Source organism: Neomonachus schauinslandi, chromosome 12, assembly GCF_002201575.2.
Source record: "Neomonachus schauinslandi chromosome 12, ASM220157v2, whole genome shotgun sequence".
NCBI lineage: Eukaryota > Metazoa > Chordata > Mammalia > Carnivora > Phocidae > Neomonachus > Neomonachus schauinslandi.
The window spans coordinates 35,715,708-35,735,966 of NC_058414.1; the positions used below are offsets into that span (position 1 = coordinate 35,715,708).

Below are 20,259 nucleotides of genomic sequence, written 5' to 3' on the forward strand. Positions count from 1 at the left end.
TTTTATTTTTTTTAAAGATTTTATTTATTTGACACAGAGAGAGAGATAGCAAGAGAGGGAACACAAGCAGGGGGAGTGGGAGAGGGAGAAGCAGGCTTCCCACGGACCAGGAAGCCCGATGCAGGGCTCGATCCCAGGACCCTGGGATCATGACCTGAGCCGAAGGCAGATGCTTAACCAACTGAGCCACCCAGGTGCCCTGTGTAGAACCTTTCTAGAGGAAAATAATTTACATGGACTTCTAATGCTGAGGTCAATTATTTTTAATATCATACTTATATAATAGGTACAGTGACCAAGCTAGATTTAAACTCACAATACTTAGAGCTCTTATTCAAATAACACAACAAAGACAAATTTAGGAATCTACTATAAATAAAATTGCAAAACAGTGATGTGATGGATGGTCTGTTTGAACTTTGGGCTCAGTACGGGAAAGAAATCTTTATGTAAACTTGATTCTTTTGATTTTGAGCACTACAAACCATGGTTTGAATCATTATTACTGTCATTATCAATATCATTAGTTTTCCTCTTAATGACCTTGTTTTTCACAAGATCATTTGAATCCCAATCATTTGAATATACCCCCAAAACAATATTAAAGACTCTGAAAGAGTTGCTTTATAACAAATCCTTCACAGTAGGTTTGCTATTACTCTCACTGCTAATAGCTAACGAGAGGGTACGGACAGACCAGGAACCCACAGTAGATCCACACCAGGGTAAGTGTGGTCCCAGCTCCTGCGGGTGGGTTCTGGGAGCCTGGTTTCCCTTTATTACCATACACTGTGTGATGGCTGGGTGTTCCCACCATTTTTCGCTACTTAAATGACTCTGAACCTCTAATTTGTGCTATTTACTTTGAGGCCTATTGGCTTTTCATGTGGTGAGAATGAGATTGTAAACAAGAACAGAACATGGGACCTAAGATTTCCTGGTGGTGGTTATAGGCTGGTCATCCAGATCATCTCAATAAATGTTTATATTACACTTAAGTTTTTCATTTAAGTGAAAATTCCAAATTAAAAATTTCTAAGCCAACTTTATGGGTTTTAGAAATATTTTTTTTATACAGCTTTATCAGGAAATAATAAGAGAGAGAGAGAAAGAGTGCACGGGCAGGGGGAGGGGCAGAGGGAGAAGCAGACTGTCCACTGAGCAGCGAACCAGACACAGGGCTTGATCCCAGGACTCCAGGATCATGACCTGAGCCCAAGGCAGACACTTAACCGACTGAGCCCCCAGGAGCCCCTATTTTTCTATCAGTAAAGAGATCACTAGTTTACATATCTCTGTTTCCCAGAATCCTCACCTATTATTCACCTGTAAAATGGGGATAAAAAAATAGTATCTGTTTCATAGAGAAGCAGGGGCTAGGAGTGAATAAGGTAAAGCAAATAGAGCACTTAACACAGATTCCAGCTGGGACCACCATCATTGTTATGACTGCATGTGAAATTTAGAGGAGAGAGATATCATCTTGGATTGGTCTGGTCTAGGAGGGATTCCTACATAAGATTTCAAGTGGATCTTAAAGGCCAAGTAGGTGTTTGAGGCAGAGGAACAGAGTAACGTTATGATACTGAGCTAGAAGAGAGCACTGTGGCTGTAGGTCACCAGGGACTGTGAAGAGGAGAGTCAGGTGAAAGGTGAAGGTGTGTGCGGTAGTGGAGCCCATATGGAAAGCTCACTGAGACCTGAACCAAGGAGTTGGGACTTTGTTTCAAAGGCACTGATAAACCAGGGAAGATCTTGGATTGGGAATTAATGTGAATGAGATGGGACGGCTTATAATGAATAACTCTTCTATAGGCAGAGAAGAATAAGCAATCATCCCAGGTGCTCCTTTACTGTAACCTCTTGATGACTTAAACCCAAAACACAAAGCCAAGACACACATAGGAGAAGGCCCAGGAGCATGAAGAAAGAAAGTGAAGCCAGAGAATGTCTTCCTCCTCCCCATTGGACTGAGAGCCCATGTTTCAATTTTTGGTGTTTTAACCAAGTCAGCTTTCCTTTATCTCTAGGCCATGAACCAGTGTGTGTGTGTATGTGTGTGTGTGTGTATTGTGTGTTTGTATACATATATACATACATATATATTTTTAGCAGTGTATAAATTTAGGCAAAATTACATTGTTTCATACAAATTTGTTCTTTGTACCAAATTACACAGCAATTTTAATGATTTACGAATTTGTTATAGTTGGTGGGGTCCACATGCCTTTGACTATTCTTTCCTTAAGTAAATAGATCATTGTGGGGACTCCAGCAAGATGTGGGCAAGCGAAAACTAGCCTCCTTTGCAATATGTGAAGCTGTGGCATCAAATATCTAGACTGGAACAGTGACTGTTCCCTTCCGAGAAGAAATGTGTTCCATACTTTGCTACAGTTTTCATCATTACTTCCTGCTATTCTCCAACCCTGAGCCTCCATGTCAATGATGTTTATCATCACACTAGTGCTATTGTTTTGTGTCTACTCAGTTCCATATATTGATTTCCATTCCTTACTTGGCCCTGTGGGCATGTTAGCTCATGACTCATGGATAAAACCAATTTCTATTTTTCCTGTCTGAAGTTGAATTTTTATAGGTATTTCTTCTAAGTATTCTAAGACAAGCTAAAAAGCAGTATTAATTATCCTAAATTCTGAACAGCTAAGGTCAGGCCAACTCTCGGTTGTAACTCATGTATACCACCTTTCTTGGCCTGGCTAGTTTTGTGCCAGGGGTTGTTTTTGATCTGATGGCAAGCCAACAGATGCTATCAAATCATGCCCACATGTGCTAAGTTGTCGCTCTGCGTCCCTGTTTATCAGGGGTTCATTGTACAAGTCCCCTGTCTACTGTTATGTCATATTTACTTGCTCAGATAGATAAAGGTCTATGACCAGATGAACAAATTCTTAGGTAGTTGCTATTTTTACCCAATTCCCTAAACCACATATGAGTGACAAATATTTCCATAGGATTAATGAATAGGTGTTTCAGTCTCCTCCACCCTTATTAAATACTAGCTTTTTCTTTCATACTTGGAACTCTGTTGAATTTGTGGATGAGAAACATTTTCCATATGTAATGAATCCAAGGACTTTTTAACCTATTAGATTTTGTTGCATATATTGGTCACTCTTTTAAGGAATTGTTTCCAATTCAGCCAAAAATCAAATAAACTGAGAATCTGGTACTCCTTCATTTAGAATATTTTCATATTTTTGAATAATAAACATAGGGAATATTTCCTGATAAGATCAAGAATTGACCAAGGGAATCATGTAGCTTTAGCCATCCTTGTTTTTATCATTTGCCAAAAAATTTCCTTAGCTTCATAGAAACCACATAGAAACCAAATGACTTGGTTTTCTTTCCACTTCTCTAGGCAACAAACCAATTTTTTAGTTTCCATGGACACCCAGTTGAGCAACAGTCGTTAGATCTGTAAAAACTGCTATCTGAGTTGGAGTCTGATGGTGACCTACCCCTCAGCTTTGGGGTGGCAATTCAGGCTTGATCCTTTAAGGGACCAATATGTATGAGATTGCACGTGAGCGTCTGGGACAGTGCCAAGTTACTTTGCCTGGCTCTTTTCCAGTTTCTTAACTTGTGGAGGTTCACAAATTATTATCGATCTTGTCTTGATGCCTAGGTAGTTAGGAAGCTCCAAAATCAGGCAGTGGGAATGGTGATAAAACAGGTCTGGTTGAAAGAGATTTACTTTTTACTTGGTTAAGCAAGAGGCCTCACATACTGATGGCTATGTTAATTCAGTTGAGAAATAATACATATTTGGAAACCCTTGTGGAAAGCCCAAAATACATTTGAAATCAGAGAAGTCAGAGACTCATGTTTTAGTACATACGAAGGATAGCTTTGAATCTAAGCAGTCACTGGAAAGTCTGCCTATTCCAGCTCAGCAGAAATAGAAGACGAGATTGAATTAAATTGTCCTGTATCATGTACTAATTCTCCAAGGTCTGCTCCCTCCCAGCCTAGGAGAGAATGAGTGATTATTTGAGAAGATTCATCTGGTTTCCAGGTTTTGAATATGTTGTTCTTTGCTTTCGCTTGCATTGCGTAAAATTCTCCATTTCTCAGTTGCTCCAAAATGAATAGTTTAACAACTGAATCCTGTAGACTATTAATCAGTATTGCAAATGTTGAAAAAGAAAGGCATTGAAAAATAGTGAAAATGATAGTTTAATTGGCATTAGGGGACACAACTCTGCCATAAGTGTGCTAGATGATGTCTCTCTCTTCTCGGTCTCTGTCTCCTCATTCATAGAGGGAAAGGGACGGTTGCTAGAATTCCTTCTAGCACTAATGTTCTACTACTCAGTGAAAAATTATTTTAATTTCACATACAACAGAGGCCGTGTCATGATCTTGAGAGATCTAGCTCTTCACAGGAATGAAATCTTCAGGTTCATGGTCACAGGGAATTGAATGAAAGAATTCATTTTGTATTTTCCAAAAAGCCTCTAGTCACTTCTATTTCTCTTTGTGCTGTTGCAGGTTTCCATGAATACCATAGAAAATGGATTTCTGGGAGAAAAATAGGTATTTCTCAGAGATTTTTATTTTTGGTTTGTTCCTAGGAATTTGAGGTAGACAAATAGAAATGGAATTAAAAACATAATTTTTTTTTTTTAAAAGAAGAGATAGTAATTGGATGGTAGCTAGCCATGGAAAATCAGCCAGAATTTTGTGGATGTATAAGGAACTGATGATTGAGGTGACATGTTGTCACTAGTAAATCAGGAACAGGAGAAAGATTTAGGAGAAATGGTACAGGGAAACTTATAGCTTTCCAAGCCCAAGGACACATTTACCTACCATAGTTCTTTGACAGCTCCTTAATTGTGTGCAAAGTTTCCCATTTCACTAAAGTAACCTCGGCAAATCAGGAGGGAATGGCCTCCCGAGTGGAAGTAACACCATAAACAGAGCTTGGGAAGTATGAGCGTGGTGTGTGGAGGGAGCACAGAGTTTGCTTAGTCCTCTTGCAGTATAAAGTGTAGAAGGAAGCGGGATCATTTAGAATTCAGGTGCATATAACAGAAACCACTTCAGCAATTTTAAGAGAATTTTGGCATAGAATTGTTGAGAGACGTGGAAGAGAAACCAAATGAAGGATCAAAAGCAGGATCAACAGAATCAAAAGCAGCTATCATGTCACGTAAGATCAGTGCTGAGGCATGTCCAGTGGTTCTGACCTTTAGGAGACCTTTGATGTCCTTAGCAAAAACAGGCCAAGGGGTGAACTGGGGCCATACTGCAGCAGGGGTAGTCTGTGTTTTCTGGGAGTTTGGCTCTGAAGGGAAGGAAGGTTTTATCTGAAGAACACAAAATGGAGGGAGATTTTGATCTTAAGCTGCAAGAATCTTAAGCAGGTTTGGATGCAGAAGGAAAGGAGTCAATGGTTAGGCAAGACTTCAAGATACAAGAAAGAGACAAGTACTCAATACTGATGCCTACAGATTTTGAGGAGAAAGATCCAGAGTCTTAGAGGCAGGCTGGCCTTAGATAAGATGAGAAGTATGTGTTTCTTACACAAGGGAAAGGAGGAAAGCATGAGTGAAGAAGTAGATGTGTTTGTAAATTGAGGAAAAGAAGGGAGTTGAAATCATAGCCAATAGATGATATTCTTGATGATAGAAGAAACAGACCATCTGTTGAGGGAAGGGAGAATGGGTTGGGGGTAAAATAGGGTGGGGTAAGAAGTTTGAGGAAGAAATAGGTTGGGGGAAATGAGCCAGAAGTGATCAGAGACCCATATCAGAATTGCTAAGTAAAATTCACCTTGAAGAAATGGGGAGATTTCTGAGGAAAGGCATAAAGTAATATTATAACTGCCATTAGCTTGGGATCTTTGGCCTTTTAGAAAGTGGTAGTCAGTATGCATAATGGTGATGTTCTTCCTTAAAATATATTTGTTTTGGAGCTGTCCACCTGATGATTAGGTAAGACTTTTAAATCATCATCATCATCACCTGATAATCATCTATGAATAACATTAATCTTTTATTTATACTGCATCCTTGAGTGCTTTGAATAGGAATGAGACAAAATGGCAGAAGTGTATCATTAAAGAAGGAATGTTCTGAGAACTTACATTTTGAAGTATTCTTCTGCAACTGAAAGTCATCGTTTTAGGTTAAACCTGATTTGAGAAATCTGTTCAACCGATTGAGTTAAGGACAAGAAAGGATATTCAACAGTATTAGTCAGTCATCAGGGATATACAAAATAAAACCACAATGAGATACCACCATATACCTTTTAGAATATCTAAAATTTAAAAGACTGAACATACCAGGTGCTGGCAAGGATGTGGAGAATTGGAACTCCCCTGAACTGCTGGTGGGGATGGAAATGGTTCAACTACTTTGGAAAACAGTTTGGTAGTTTCTTAGACACACACACCCAGGGTGCCTGGGTGGCTCAATTGGTTGGGTGTTTGACTCTTGATTTCTACTTGGGTTGTGATCTCAGGGTCATGAGATTGAGCCCTGTGTGGGGCTCTGTGCTCAGTGGGGAGTCTACTTGGGATTCTCCCTCTTTTTCTTTCTCTGCCCCTCCTCTTGCTCTCTCTCTCTCTCAAATAAACAAATAAATCTTAAAACACACACACACACACACACACACACATATCATATGACCAAGATATTTCATCCTCAGATGCTAAACATTTGTGTAGAAGTCTTTGTGTAGACTATCTAAAAGAAAAACATATATATGGCTACACAAAGACACATGCAATGTTCATAGCAGTTTTATTTGTAATAACCAACAACCGGAAACAACAATGCCTATCAACAGGTGAATGGATAAATACACTATGGTATATCCATACAATGGAATACTGCTTGGCAATAAAAGGAAATAAATTACTGATTGCACAGCAGCAGATGAATCTCAAACACTTACGATGAGTGAAAGAAGTCAGACAAAAGAGGGTACACAGTGTATTGTTTCATTCATAAAATAGTCTAGAAAATCCAAACCTATTTAGCACGACAGACAGCAGATATGAGGTTGCCTGGAGATAGCGGTAGGGGTGGGAAAGGGCAGGAGGGAAGGATTACTAAAGAGCACAAGAAAACTCTTGTTGGGCACCTGGGTGTCTCAGTTGTTTAAGTGTCTGCCTTCGGCTCAGGTCATGATCCTGGAGTCCCGGGATCGAGTCCCGCATCGGGCTCCCTGCTCAGCAGGGAGTCTGCGTCTCCCTTTGACCCTCCCCCATCTCATGTCTCTCTCTCTCTCTCAAATAAATAAATAAAATCTTAAAAAAAAAAAAGAAAACTCTTGTTTTCTGGGTGAGGCACATGTTCATTGTCTTGATTGTGGTGAGGTTTCACAGGTACATTCATAGGTCATAACTTACAAACTGTACACCTTAAATACGTGCAGTTTATGATACTTCAATAAACCTGTTACAATAAAAGAAAGAACATGTATGTTCAAAAGTTGGAGAAGAATTTAATTATGTTACATAAAAGTAAATTTTTTGAACACTATAGCTTTTAAAAATCATGCTTTTGAAGAGTAGTTAATGTCATCAGAAAATGGTTGTAATTTTTAGAGACAAGTACAGTTCTGATTTATAACAGTCCATTCATATTTGTTGAATGTTAAATGAATGCTGCAGTGTTAAATAAAAAAAGTAAGCTATGAAAAATGCATTATACCCGTGTACAACATGCATTTATAATTTAACACAATCCCAATTGTGGTAACTCTCTCTCTTGTCTCTCACAGCTGAGAGGAAATACTTTAAAATGTTAACATCAGTTGTCTCTGTGAGGTATAATGACAGATGATTTTTATTTTCCTTCTTATGCTTTTGGGGCTTTTCTAAAGTTGAGCTTCCACTACTTTCGCGAGCAGACAAAAACCTAGTAAATGCTCTTTTAAAAGATTCCTTCCCACACGGGGAACTCATTGATACAAACATTTTTAGAAACTATATCAGTCTAACTGAGCCACATAGCATCTTTTCTTGCACTGCTTGCCCAGTAACACGCTACCAAATGCTGAGGGGTTTTAGTTGGGATGCTGAATGTGCTGGAAAGAAAGGCAGTTATAGCAGCTCTAGCCTGTAGCCGGCCTATGCTACACAGCCTAGAAATGCCTCCTTATTATGAACCAGCAGAAAGGGAAATTAAGAAACACCCCATTTACAATTGTACCCAAACCCATAATATACCTAGGAATACACCAAAACAAGGAGGTGAAAGACCTGTACCCTGAAAATTATGAAACACCAATGAAAGAAATTGAAGAGGGCATAAAAAAATGGAAAGACATTCCAGGCTCATGGGCCAGTAGAACAAATATTGTTAAAATGTCCATGCTACCCAAAGCAATCTACACATTTAATGCAATCCTGATCAAAATACCAGCAGCATTTTTCACAGAGCAAGAGCAAACAATCCTAAAATTCGTATGGAACCACAAAAGACTCCAAATAGCCAAAGTAACCTTGAAAAAGCCAAGCCAAGCCAGAGGCACCACAATTCTGGACTTCAAGTTATATTACAAAGCTGTCATCATCAAGACAGTATGGTACTGGCACAAAAATAGACACATAAGATCAATGGAACAGAATAGAAAACCCAGAAATGAACCCACAACGATATGGTCAATTAATCTTTGATAAAGCAGGAAAAAACATCCTTATAAATATGTTTTATGAAGCTTCAGGAGTTTGCTTACCTTTATCATTTGACCCCTAGCAGTGCCTTGAGAAGACAAGGTCAAAGACAAGAAGGATAAATTTCCCGGGGCTGTTCCCAGCGCAGCTCTGTCAGGAAATGTTCACCAAAGATGTCCTGATGAGAAAAGGAGAGCAGTTGTACACGGGTATTCCTGGGAAATGTACATAATTCCTCAGGTTTCTGTTCAGTGGTGAGCCTTGAATCAGAAAGAAAACCAGGGTAGAGGTAGGCCTGCAGCATGAGGGCGGAGGAGGGAGGGAGGCCTGTGACAGTGATGGTCAAAGGGGTCTGACGAATTGGGAGAGCTCTCTGCATAAAGATGACTTTATTACTATCCCCAAAATATGAGGGACACATGTCCTAAGAGCCCTCCATTCTGCTTTTCTGCCTGTGTGGACAAAGGCAGTGACTGGATGTTGTGAGCAGTGAGGTGTGGTATGGCAGGGGGCGTGGGGCTAGGGCCAAAGGAGAGATGACGAGACCCAAGGTAGCCCTCATATCTTGCTTTGCCAGGACACTGGGATTGTACCTTACAGCCTGAAACATGAAAATTAAAAATAAGATATCCAAGGACACCTGGGTGGCACAGTTGGTTGAGCGTTGACTCTTGATTTTGGCTCAGGTTGTGATCTCAGAGTCGTGAGATCGAGCTCTGCATCAGGCTCTGCTCTGAGTGGAGACTTGAGACTCTCCCTCTCCCCCTGCCCTTCCCCGCCTCTCTCCCTCTCTCTCGAGTAAATAAATAAATCTTAAAAAAAGATGTCCAGTAACATGAAAATTAAAAATAAAATGGAGTGTGAGCTCCAAATGGGCTGGAGAAGTGTCACACCTCGAGGCATCTTGGAGAAGGAGAATAATAGCTTTTCAGGTTTGTAACAAAACATGGCCTCCGATAAAATTACGCTGCCAAAAATGGGAAAGAACCAGAATGGAAACAGTCAAAAAGTCCCGAAGAACTTGTGGTGGAAAAAGCACAGAACCAACGATGTGTAGTGACTGGAAAGGGAGAGGGGTATTTCCTGAAGTGGAAGGTGCTAGACATGCGGACAATATGGGCAACTTGAAGAAACAGATTGTCCAGAGTTCGTCAAAATATTTCTTAATTATCAAAGAACTGGGTAAAGAGAAAGATGGTACACAAAGAAGATCTTTATCTGTCAGTGAATCTGATGATAGCAAATCAGATGAAGAACAATTGCTGACAAAACAAGAGGCTTTGCCAGAGGTCAGGATCTCCAGTGAATAATGGGGGTCACAGTCAGCAGTGGAGACTTAATGTTTCTCATGATATGGGAAGATCAGATGAGGCAGACTTAGTATCAGCAAAAGAGGCAAATATGAAATGTTGTCAAATTGCAATCCCTTTTTAGGGTGCCTAGGTGGCTCAGCTGGTTAATCGTCTGCCTTCGGCTCAGGTCATGATCCTAGGGTCCTGGGATCGAGCCCTGCATTGGGCTCCCTGCTCAGCAGAGAGTCTGCTTCTCCCTCTACACCTCCTCCCTGCTCATGCTCTCTCTCTCTCTCTCACGCTCTCTCTCTCAAATAAATAAAATCTTTTTTTTTTTCTAAAGTAATGCTATTGTAAAAAAAAAAATTGCAATCCCAGTTTAAGAAGAGAGACTAACTTGGCATTCTTGTCTGGAAAATGAAGCTCAATAATTGTTCTCAACTATATATGCAATTATATTATATAATTATTTATTTGATTATACATAAAATCTGGGTCTTACTTTTTGATTTATTAGTGTGAAGAAATAACTATATTCTAATGAAAGCCAAATTTGATATTTTTGTTCTGAAGTAGTATTGTGGGAGTTGGGGTTTTATCTGTAGCACTGGTTGCTTTGGACAAATAAATAAAACTTTCTTAGTTGCTTCCTTTATCAGGAAAGAACATTTGATACCATGGTACACTATTTCCTCTGCATTAGAGAACAGATTTTTCTAAATGTTGGGGAAGATCTCGATGGTCATTACTCAATCAGAATTTTTGTTTAACTCATATATGCATAAGGACCAGTCTGAGATTTTTTTTTATTTGTCTTTTTGTGGGCATACACATAAAATACACATGTAGATGGTTTTCTTTTTTTTAACTTTCACCAAAGCTAAAACAAAACACTCTTTCACAACCATGGACAAGCCTGTGTTTTTGGAATGCCATCACTCTAAGCAACCTGAGAAATAAATCACTTCGAGCTATATGGAAAATTTTTCCTGGCATCTTAATATTTCAAATAAAATAGATGATTCTGTCATTAATTGAACAACTTAAATGTATTGTAGACAACTCAAATTGGACAATTTAAAAATGGCCTTATCAGAATTCATATCTATATCTACAGTCATATAAATGCAAGTTTATTTGCAAAACCTCTCAGAGGAAAATTTGATCAATACCAACAATCTCCCCCCACCCCCAGAAGAGAACACTAGACAAATCCCAGTGTGTTTTAATTATCCAATCAAGACTTAGTTAAATGGACATCTAAAGGTTCCTTCTAGCAAAACTTTCCTTTACAAGGAGTTGAAATCTCTGTGCTATAACCACTAAAAAGTTAATGTATTAGTCTTAATCAGGTGATCAGAGATGTTGGCAATTTAGGATCTGCTGGAATGGATGAGTGAACCAACTTCTGTAATCTAAACTATTGATCCACATGTTTTTCTTTACCCACAACTCATTCTTTACATGTGGGCTCAATCTTTTCAGTATTTGGGTTACTGGTTCAGCAGAAGCCTGGAAAAATATAACCTCGTAGTAATGAGAATGCTCTCCAACTGTGTATTGTTTATTATAAATAGTGGTGAACAGTGGTCAATAGTTTTATATTTTAAAAAATGAATATGTGAGTTTTACTCTTGAAAATCATCAGTAGTTTCTAACATTTTTGCTTTTAATGTAATCCTCCTTTGTTAATTATTTAAAGAGTTATAAGCAAACATTTGAAAATGGATTCTTCAAATGTTCCTGGGACCCATTATAACTCTTCTGCTATGGGAATAATCTCCCCCTTTAATCTATCAGCTTGCAAATTTATCTTTAGGTAGTTAAGTATTTTGTGTGTGCCCCCCTCCCCTAAAATTTCCATGGAATTTTGAGGGAAACCACTGGTCACTCCATCATAGCTCTTCAGCCTTCTGGAGTTCACCCTTTACCTCTGCACCTCCTCAACTGGGTCATCAGGCCGTAGAGGCTACCATCATTGGGAAACTATGGGAAGGCGGTCCCCATTGCCTGCCTAGGGTCAGGGGCGGCAAGTGGAACAGGGAGTAGTAAGGAAAGTCTTCTACCTAAGAACAAAGTTTTAGTCACCACAGACAAGAATTATTATATATGTGTTTTTCCTTGGGAACATTGTCATACATGTAGGTTAAGTTCTAGAATACTGGGATGATAGTGTTTAACCACTTATTTGTGGTTAAGTGAGTCTTAGTGGCTCACCTGGGCACTGAACTTCTTTGAAAGTTGTTATATACATGTGCATATATGTTACATATCTATTATGTATCTAGTTATATGCTATATTTTTATATAAAACTTTTGTTACATGGTCATTTAACCTGAACCTTTGATTAAGAACAACATATTGCCAATTACACTTGATGACAGAATTTGCCACACTTAAAATCGAAAGGATGAAGTGATGTAGGAGTTACATGTTCAGAGAAAAATAATGTGGGTTTTTTTTTTTGAATCATGTCACCATAGTATAAAATCTGGTCATTGATCTGAGTTCTCTCATTTTACAAATTGTCCTTAATATTTAGTTGAACAACAGCTAACTTGTGGTTCTCTCTACTAGGCTGTTACTGAATCATTCAATTTTGTATGAGCAATAATTGTTTCACAAATAATTTAAGTCTTTTCAATATTTAAAAAAAATGTCTTTGTACCTCAGGTGAATTCCACATATTTGTGAATAACTAATTAGTGAAATTCTAAATGGAATATTGATTAAAATGTGTTTTTAAGACATTCTTGAAAATTTGAAGAATCCTGGTATCAGTACTCAAAAATGAGATGTCCATAATTACTTTGAGGAGGAGATTTTTCTAAAGTCTGCAATAAAAGAATTTAGGAACTCTGAAATAAAACCTGGGCAATTTAGTTCTTGGAAATGGATTTTAGAATACATTTAAAATGGCATTCTCAACATTAAACCCTAGGATTTATTTCCAACAACAGTTTATTAAGGTATGCTTGTCAATAGATCATTATTCTTTTTAAACATAGTTTTAACCCAGATGAGAAGTTGATTGTTGCATTAGTTTTTGAGTTCTGAGGATTATAGATATGTGCCATTTATACTCTCTTGCACACACACAGAAAAAAAGTCATTTTGAAATGGAAAACTGCTTCATTCCATAAGCATGCCATTAATGCATGATCCAGGATGTCATAGTTTGGATGAGATAATCAGATTCCTAGATGAAGCAACTGAAAGCAGCTGCTTAGTTTAGAAATGATTTGGAGATATGTAAATTGAAGACAGTTGATTGAAAGAGAAAAAATGAATCAGTGTGAAGTTATTACTGAAAAAGCAAAATGATTAAAAATCATCATTATGACTGTTAGGTCAATTAAAAAATGTTATGCTCATTCATCTTTCAAAGAACTGCCTCCAAAGGAAAGTACAGTTCTAATTCCACTATTAACAAGTACATGTTTGTTACTGACAGATGTACATGTCATCATTTTTGAGACTAGGAATTTGAAACCCTCAGGAATCATCATAGAATGAGTGAACTAACAGTCTTTGAAAATACCAGTCCAAGGAAGTTTGTTCACAATAATAATTCATGTTTATAAGGTGCCTTTCATTCAACTCTTAAGACTCTGTGTATAGATGTGTTTAAATATGCATGGTCATATATCACTGTCTTCGTACATCACAGCCCAAATGTTTCAATTCCATGGACATAAAGCAGCTCTTTATTTCGTGTGTGAAAATAGAATCTCTACCCTTGCCACACAAATTCGCTACAAATGGCACCTTCTTATTTATGCTCTTATCTTGCTTGTGCTGAAGGATTGTTAATGCAATTTTTTCTTAAAGCAATTTTTAAAAACTTCTTTAAAAACAAAACACCTGTGTTTTCTGGCAGGACAACAATGTATCAGCAAAAATAGCTTTATTTAATGACTGACTGTGGTTAGCGAGCGCCCCATAATTCATTTCATAATTGGAAAAAAATGTAACATTTGCTGACATCATCTGAGTGTTGATCTGGACCCATTGAACAGGGAGTTTTCCAACAAAAATGATTTAATTTTCCACTTCACAATTCAGGAAGAATTTAGGATTTGGGCATTCATGGAGTCTAGAAATGATTTTCATTTTCAGGATGTTAGCTCAAAATTTGGACAGGAAGGAAGACTGGAACATAGTTTGATTTCCAAGGCAAAATTTCATCTGTAAAATTTCACTTCCTTTTATGTATACCGATACCAGTCTGAGATCAAACATATTAAACTCGGGCGCCTGGGTGGCTCAGTCGGTTAAGCGACTGCCTTCGGCTCAGGTCATGATCCTGGAGTCCTGGGATCGAGTCCCACATCGGGCTCCCTGCTCAGTGGGGGGTCTGCTTCTCCCTCTGACCCTCCTCCCTCTCGTGCTCTCTGTCTCTCATTCTCTCTTGCAAATAAATAAATAAAATCTTTAAAAAAAAAAACAAAAAAAAACCCATATTAAACTCTGAAGAAAAAAAAAATAATGTTAGAAGTGAAAAATCTAATGGATGAGGAGAGATAGAGTTACCCGAAGTTCTATTCTGAAAGAGTTTCTTAAACAAATACATACTCACTTGATTCTTGTCTACCTGGATTTCCAATCTATTTGGGAGTTTGCAGTGCAAAATACACATGAATTGTAGCAATGATTATTTTAAAGTGATGCACTATCAGTTGTAATGATGTTATTTGATATTAATATGGCCATAGGTTAAAAATTTTATATATTGCACTGCAAATATGGGTAAAGAATATCTAGCCTAAGCTCTCTTAGGAAAGCTCATCTTTATATCAGAGAGGAGGCAGAGGAACTTATTTCTAAAGTTGTCATCATCAATATTTTTGTCTCATCTCACCTAAACACTGTCTTATGAATACCCTTAATTCTCTGTCTTCTCTTGGCTGGACTTGTCTTCCAAAGTCATGATCTGGGTTAAACCCATCTGTCTGCTGACGCTGTGCTGGCATCTGAGCAGCTGAAATGGCTGGAACCCACCCGCCCCTCCAAACACACACACACAACTGTGTGTCTTGGTCTCTCTTGAAGTTCCATAGCTGCAAATCTAAGCTGGGCACTCAAAATGTCCAGAATCTCACTCAACTTGAATAATATTTTCACCTTCCTACATTCCTATCTTTGTCTGCTCAGGCTATTAGGATAAAAAAATACCATAGACTGAGTGGCTTAAACACAGAAATTAATTTCTCATAGTTCCAAAGGTAGGAAGTCTAAGATCAATGTTGGCTAATTCCAGTATCTGGTGAGGGCATCCTTCCTGGTTTGCAGATGGCCGCCTTCTCGCTATGTCTTCACATGGCACAGATTTTCTCCCTCTTTCTCTCTCTCCTTCTCCCTCTCTCTCCTTATAAAGCCATAGTCCTGTCATGTCAGTGTCCCACATTTATGGCCTCATTTCAGCTTAATTAGCTCCTAAAGACCCTTTCTCTGGAAAGAGTCACACTGATGGTTAGGGCTTCAACATAAAAATTCAGGGGAGACACAATTCGGTCCATAGCAATTCTCAAGTGATCATTTCACTCCTTCTCTTTGAAACTGTTATCTTTTTTTTTCCTTACTCAGTCTCTCCACGACCTTCCTGCTCACTGTAAGCTTATATTTATTAGGAAAGTAGAAGCATTTAGACAGGAACTCCCTCATCTTCTCCCATGAAAACTTGCCTCGTGACTCCTACAACTTCCTACTCTTTGCTATCGATGATGTGTCTTGGCCCACATCAAAAGACAGCCTGGTCAAAGACTTCCACGGTGTTCCAGATGCTTGCTGGTGACTTAGTTTCTATAATTATTCGCTCTCAGATCCTGTCCTTTGGATTTCCGTTCCATCTTTCTGCTCCTCTTCATTAAAATTTTCTCCAGAGTTATCTAGAGTTGCTGCCTTTACTTTTTCAACTCACATTCTTTCCTAACAGACCTCTATTGGACATCTGTCCCTATAACATCATTGACTCTGTGCTTGTCAAGATTATTGATAACCACTGCAAATTAAACATTAGGGGCCATTCTACCATTCCTTTTTTGCTTGCCCTCTCAGCAGTATTCAGCAAAGTTGATCACCACTTCCTTCCTTTTTTCTAAAAAAAAATATTTATTTATTGAAAAAAAATTATTGCGGGGGAACCTGGGTGGCTCAGTCGGTGAAACGTCTGCCTTCGGCTCAGGTCATGATCCTGGAGTTCCAGGATCGAGCCCCACATTGGGTTCCCTGCTCAGTGGGGAGTCTGCTTCTCCCCCTCCCTCAGCCCCTCCCCACTGCTTGTGTGTGCCCGCTCTCTTTCTCTCTCTCACGCTCTCCTCAAATAAATAAATAAAATCTTTTAAAAAAATTTATGTGGTAAGAACACTTAACCCGAGATCTACCCTCCTAACCAATTTTTGAAGTATAGGATATGGTATTTTTATCTATAGGCACAACGTTTTACAGCAGATCCAGAGAATGTATTCATCTTCCTTCATGAAACAGTTACTATTCTTGGAGTCCATGACACCATACTCTCCTGGTTTGCTTCTATTTCACTGGCTACTTTTCTTAGTCTCCTTTGTGAGCTCCATCTTCTCCTGTGTCTGCATGCTATAGGTATGAGCAATCCAGGGCTCTATCTTGGTCTTCCTTCTTTGCTCTATTTATGCAGTTCTTCAAATCAACCTCATTAATCCCATGGCTTTAAATACTGTATGCTGATGATTTCCAAATTTTTATGTTCAACTCCGACTTCTCTTCTGAGCTCCAAATTATGTATCTAAGTCTCTAATTTTAAATGGGTATCTTCAATTTAGCATGGACCAAATAAACCTTTTATTTTTCTTTCTCAAGTACAACCCCACTGGGTCTTTTTTTTTTTTTTTTTTTCAGTATATGGCATCACCATTTACCTAGTTGCTGAAGCCAAAATTCTAGGAGTCAACATTGATTCTTCTCCTTCCTCACTCATCCTCACATCTGAACCCATTGTAAATCCCACTGACTTTCTCTCTAAAAGTATTCTGAAAACTTCCACTTTTCTCTGTTTGCACTGTACCCTTTCATCCCACCCACCAGAATCTCTCTTCTGGACTATTTCCATAATCTGCTAACCATACCAGGGCTTTCTCCTATTCCCTACCCCCAGGTCAAATGGAATCCAAGTGGAATGGATATGTGGTAACCAGAGTACTTTTTATAAAAATAAAAATCACATCATAACCCTCCCTTGCTTGAAATTCCTATAATGACTTCTCATCAAGATCAGAATAAAATCTGAAATCTTGACCTAGAAAACTCCAGGGCTTGCAGCATTTTCAGTGTATTCTTTGATGGAATTATGGTCTGCAAAATGATTTCACTACCAAGAATGATATTAGCTGTGAATTTTCATAGATGTTCTTTATCAGGTTGGGGAAGCTGCCTTTTATTTCTAATTTGTTGAGGTTTTTTTTTTTTTTTATCCTTCAAGAGTGTTGAATTTTGCCAAATACTTTTCCTGCATCATTTGAGACAGTCACGTGGTTTTGTATTTTCTTCAATTAGTATATTAGATTGATTGATTTTTATATGTTGAGCCAACCTTGCCTCACTGGGATCCATTTTACTTGGTTATGGTATATACTCCTTACATGTTGCTGGATTCAGTTTGCTGGTATTTTTGTTGAGGAATTTTTTGTTTTCTCATGAAGTCTTTGTCTGGTTTTGGTAGCAGAGTAAAATTGACCTCAGAGATTGAATTTGGAAGTGTTTCCTCCTTTCTTATTTTTTGAAAGAATTTGTGAACGATTGGTGATAATCTCAACTGGGTTATCTAATTTGTTGACATACAATAATTCATAGTATTCCCTTATAATTCTTCCTATTTCTATAGGTCAGAAAGTAATTACTATTTTAAAATCTTATTTTTAGAGGCACCTGCGTGGTGTAGTCAGTTAAGCCTCTGACTCTTGGTTTCAGCTCAGATCATGATATCAGGGTCGTGAGATTGGGCCCTGCGTCAGGCTCCATGGTCAGCACAGAGTCTACTTAAGACTCTCTCCCCCTCTCTCTGCCCCTCACCCCTGCACTCTCTCTTTCTCTCTAAAATAATCTTTTTTAAAAAATCATCTGAGTCATAAAAAAGGGAAAAAAATCATCTGAGTCTTCTTTTTTTGGTTGTTTGACTAAAGGTTTGCCAATTTTGATGATGTTTTCAAAGAACAAACTTTCATTGGTTTTATTTGTTTTTCTATTCTTTAGCTCATTTATTTTTGCTCTAATCATTATTATTTTCTTCCTTCTGCTTTCTTTGCATATAGTTCTTCTTCTTTTTCCAGTTTCTTGAACTGGAAAGTTAGGTTATTGATTTGAGACTTTTCTTCTTTTTTAACCAGTGTTTATTGCTATAAATTTCTCTCTAAGTGCTGCTTTAGCTGCATTTCCTAAATTTGGACACGTTCTGTTTTCATTTTCATTCACCTTGAAGTATTTTTAATTTTGCTTTTGGTTTAGTCTTTTACCTACTGATTCTTTAGCAGTGAGTTGTTTAATTTCTACACATTTGTGAATTTCCCAAATTTTTTTCTGTTCCTAATTTCTAATTTCAATTTATTGTGGTTAGAGATCATCCTGTGTATTATTTCAATCTTTTAAATTTATTTAGATTTGTTTTGTGCCCTAATATATGGTCTACAATGGAGAATATTTCACGTGTACTTGAGAAGAATGTGTATTCTGTTGTTGTTTAGATTGTTCTATAGATATATGTTAGTTCTATTTGGTGTATAGCATTAAGTTTTCTATTTCCTTGTTGATCTTCTATTTGTTCTATTTATTATTTAAAGTGGGATATTGGAATTTCTAATTATTATTATTAAACTGTGTTTTTCTTTCTTCATTTCTATCTGTTTCTGCTTCATGTATTTGGGAGCTCTGTTAGTGTGTGTGTGTATATATACATATATATATATATATATTTAAGATATATATATATATATTTATCTTAAATAAAAAATATTTAAGAAAAAACCCACAATACACTTATTCTTATGTTGTATATCTGATCACCATAGTTTCCTATGTCTTATTTAATAAACTCTTAGAAAATAGTCATTAATGGGTCATATAGCTTAAGTCTTTTACATTTCCATCTGAATTTGTAAACTTTGAGTTAGGTTTCCATTTTGTTTCTTTGATTGCTGTCATTGTGGGTTGTGTTTTTTCCTGAAAACAAACAAAAATTGCCTGAATCTGGGAATCTAAACAAAGTCATCTAGATATTCACTCTCATTCTCTCTTTCTCTGTATCAATCTCTCTTTCCTTTTTCCATTTATTCCATCTTGGTGTTGGCTTCTTTTTCAGGTGGATAAATTTTCCTAAAGCCAGAGAAAAAAGAGGTCTTTTTTTTTCAATGGTTTCAACATTCCAGGATTCAGTTTTACACCTATCTCTGAACCAGTGTGAGCAGAGATACTGATTGATTAGAATGATTGAACAGGCCTGGGACCGAGACCGCCTATGGAGCTGGTGGTGGAATCAGCCCCAACCACCCACAGGAGCTGAGAGCTGGGGAGGAGGGCTTTCTCAAAGGAAAATTGAAGTGCTTTTATCAGAAGAAAGAAGAGATGATGGGCAAGCAGAAGCATCAAATGATCGATGTCCCCGATGTGTCAGATCATGAGAATCACAGAACAAGTGTTGAAAACAGATTCCTGGGTGCTCCCCCATTCTTATTGAATCAGAATCACTTAGAGGAGGAGTTGTCTAGAAATTGGTATTTTTAATAGTATTCATGACTGCTCCCCTTTTGTCACTGCTTCTACTACAGTGTAAACAAGTACTTGGAATAATCTCTTTTTCCATCTATCTTAAAGAGGCACTTCTGAGCTAGGCTACACACCCAAGCTAAAGAAGAGTGAACAATTATTGACTACAATTAAGTTGTGTAAATGTGCACTTGAAAATGGTATGGGGGGCGCCTGGGTGGCTCAGTTGGTTAAGCGACTGCCTTCGGCTCAAGTCATGATCCCAGGGTCCTGGGATCGAGTCCCACATCGGGCTCCCGGCTCAGCAGGGAGTCTGCTTCTCCCTCTCCCACTCCCCCTGCTTGTGTTCCTGCTCTCGCTGTCTCTGTCTCTGTCAAATAAATAAATAAAATCTTTAAAAAAAAAAAGAAAGAAAAGAAAATGGTATGGGGATGATCTAAAATAGATATTGATACTTCTCTAAACCATCAGGGAATTATTCATTCCCTTGTTGGACTTTTGTGACTTCTAGAACTAATGTCATGTTTTACTTTTAAAAGAGGACAAATGAAAACAAAACAGAAAACTCTTCTAAT

The 20,259-nt window shown here is 37.9% G+C and overlaps 1 pseudogene; it reads left to right on the forward strand.

The window, feature by feature from the left end:
* Window positions 1–9,605: 9,605 nt before the first annotated feature.
* LOC110580106 lies at window positions 9,606–10,382 on the forward strand (annotated as a pseudogene).
* Window positions 10,383–20,259: the final 9,877 nt, after the last annotated feature.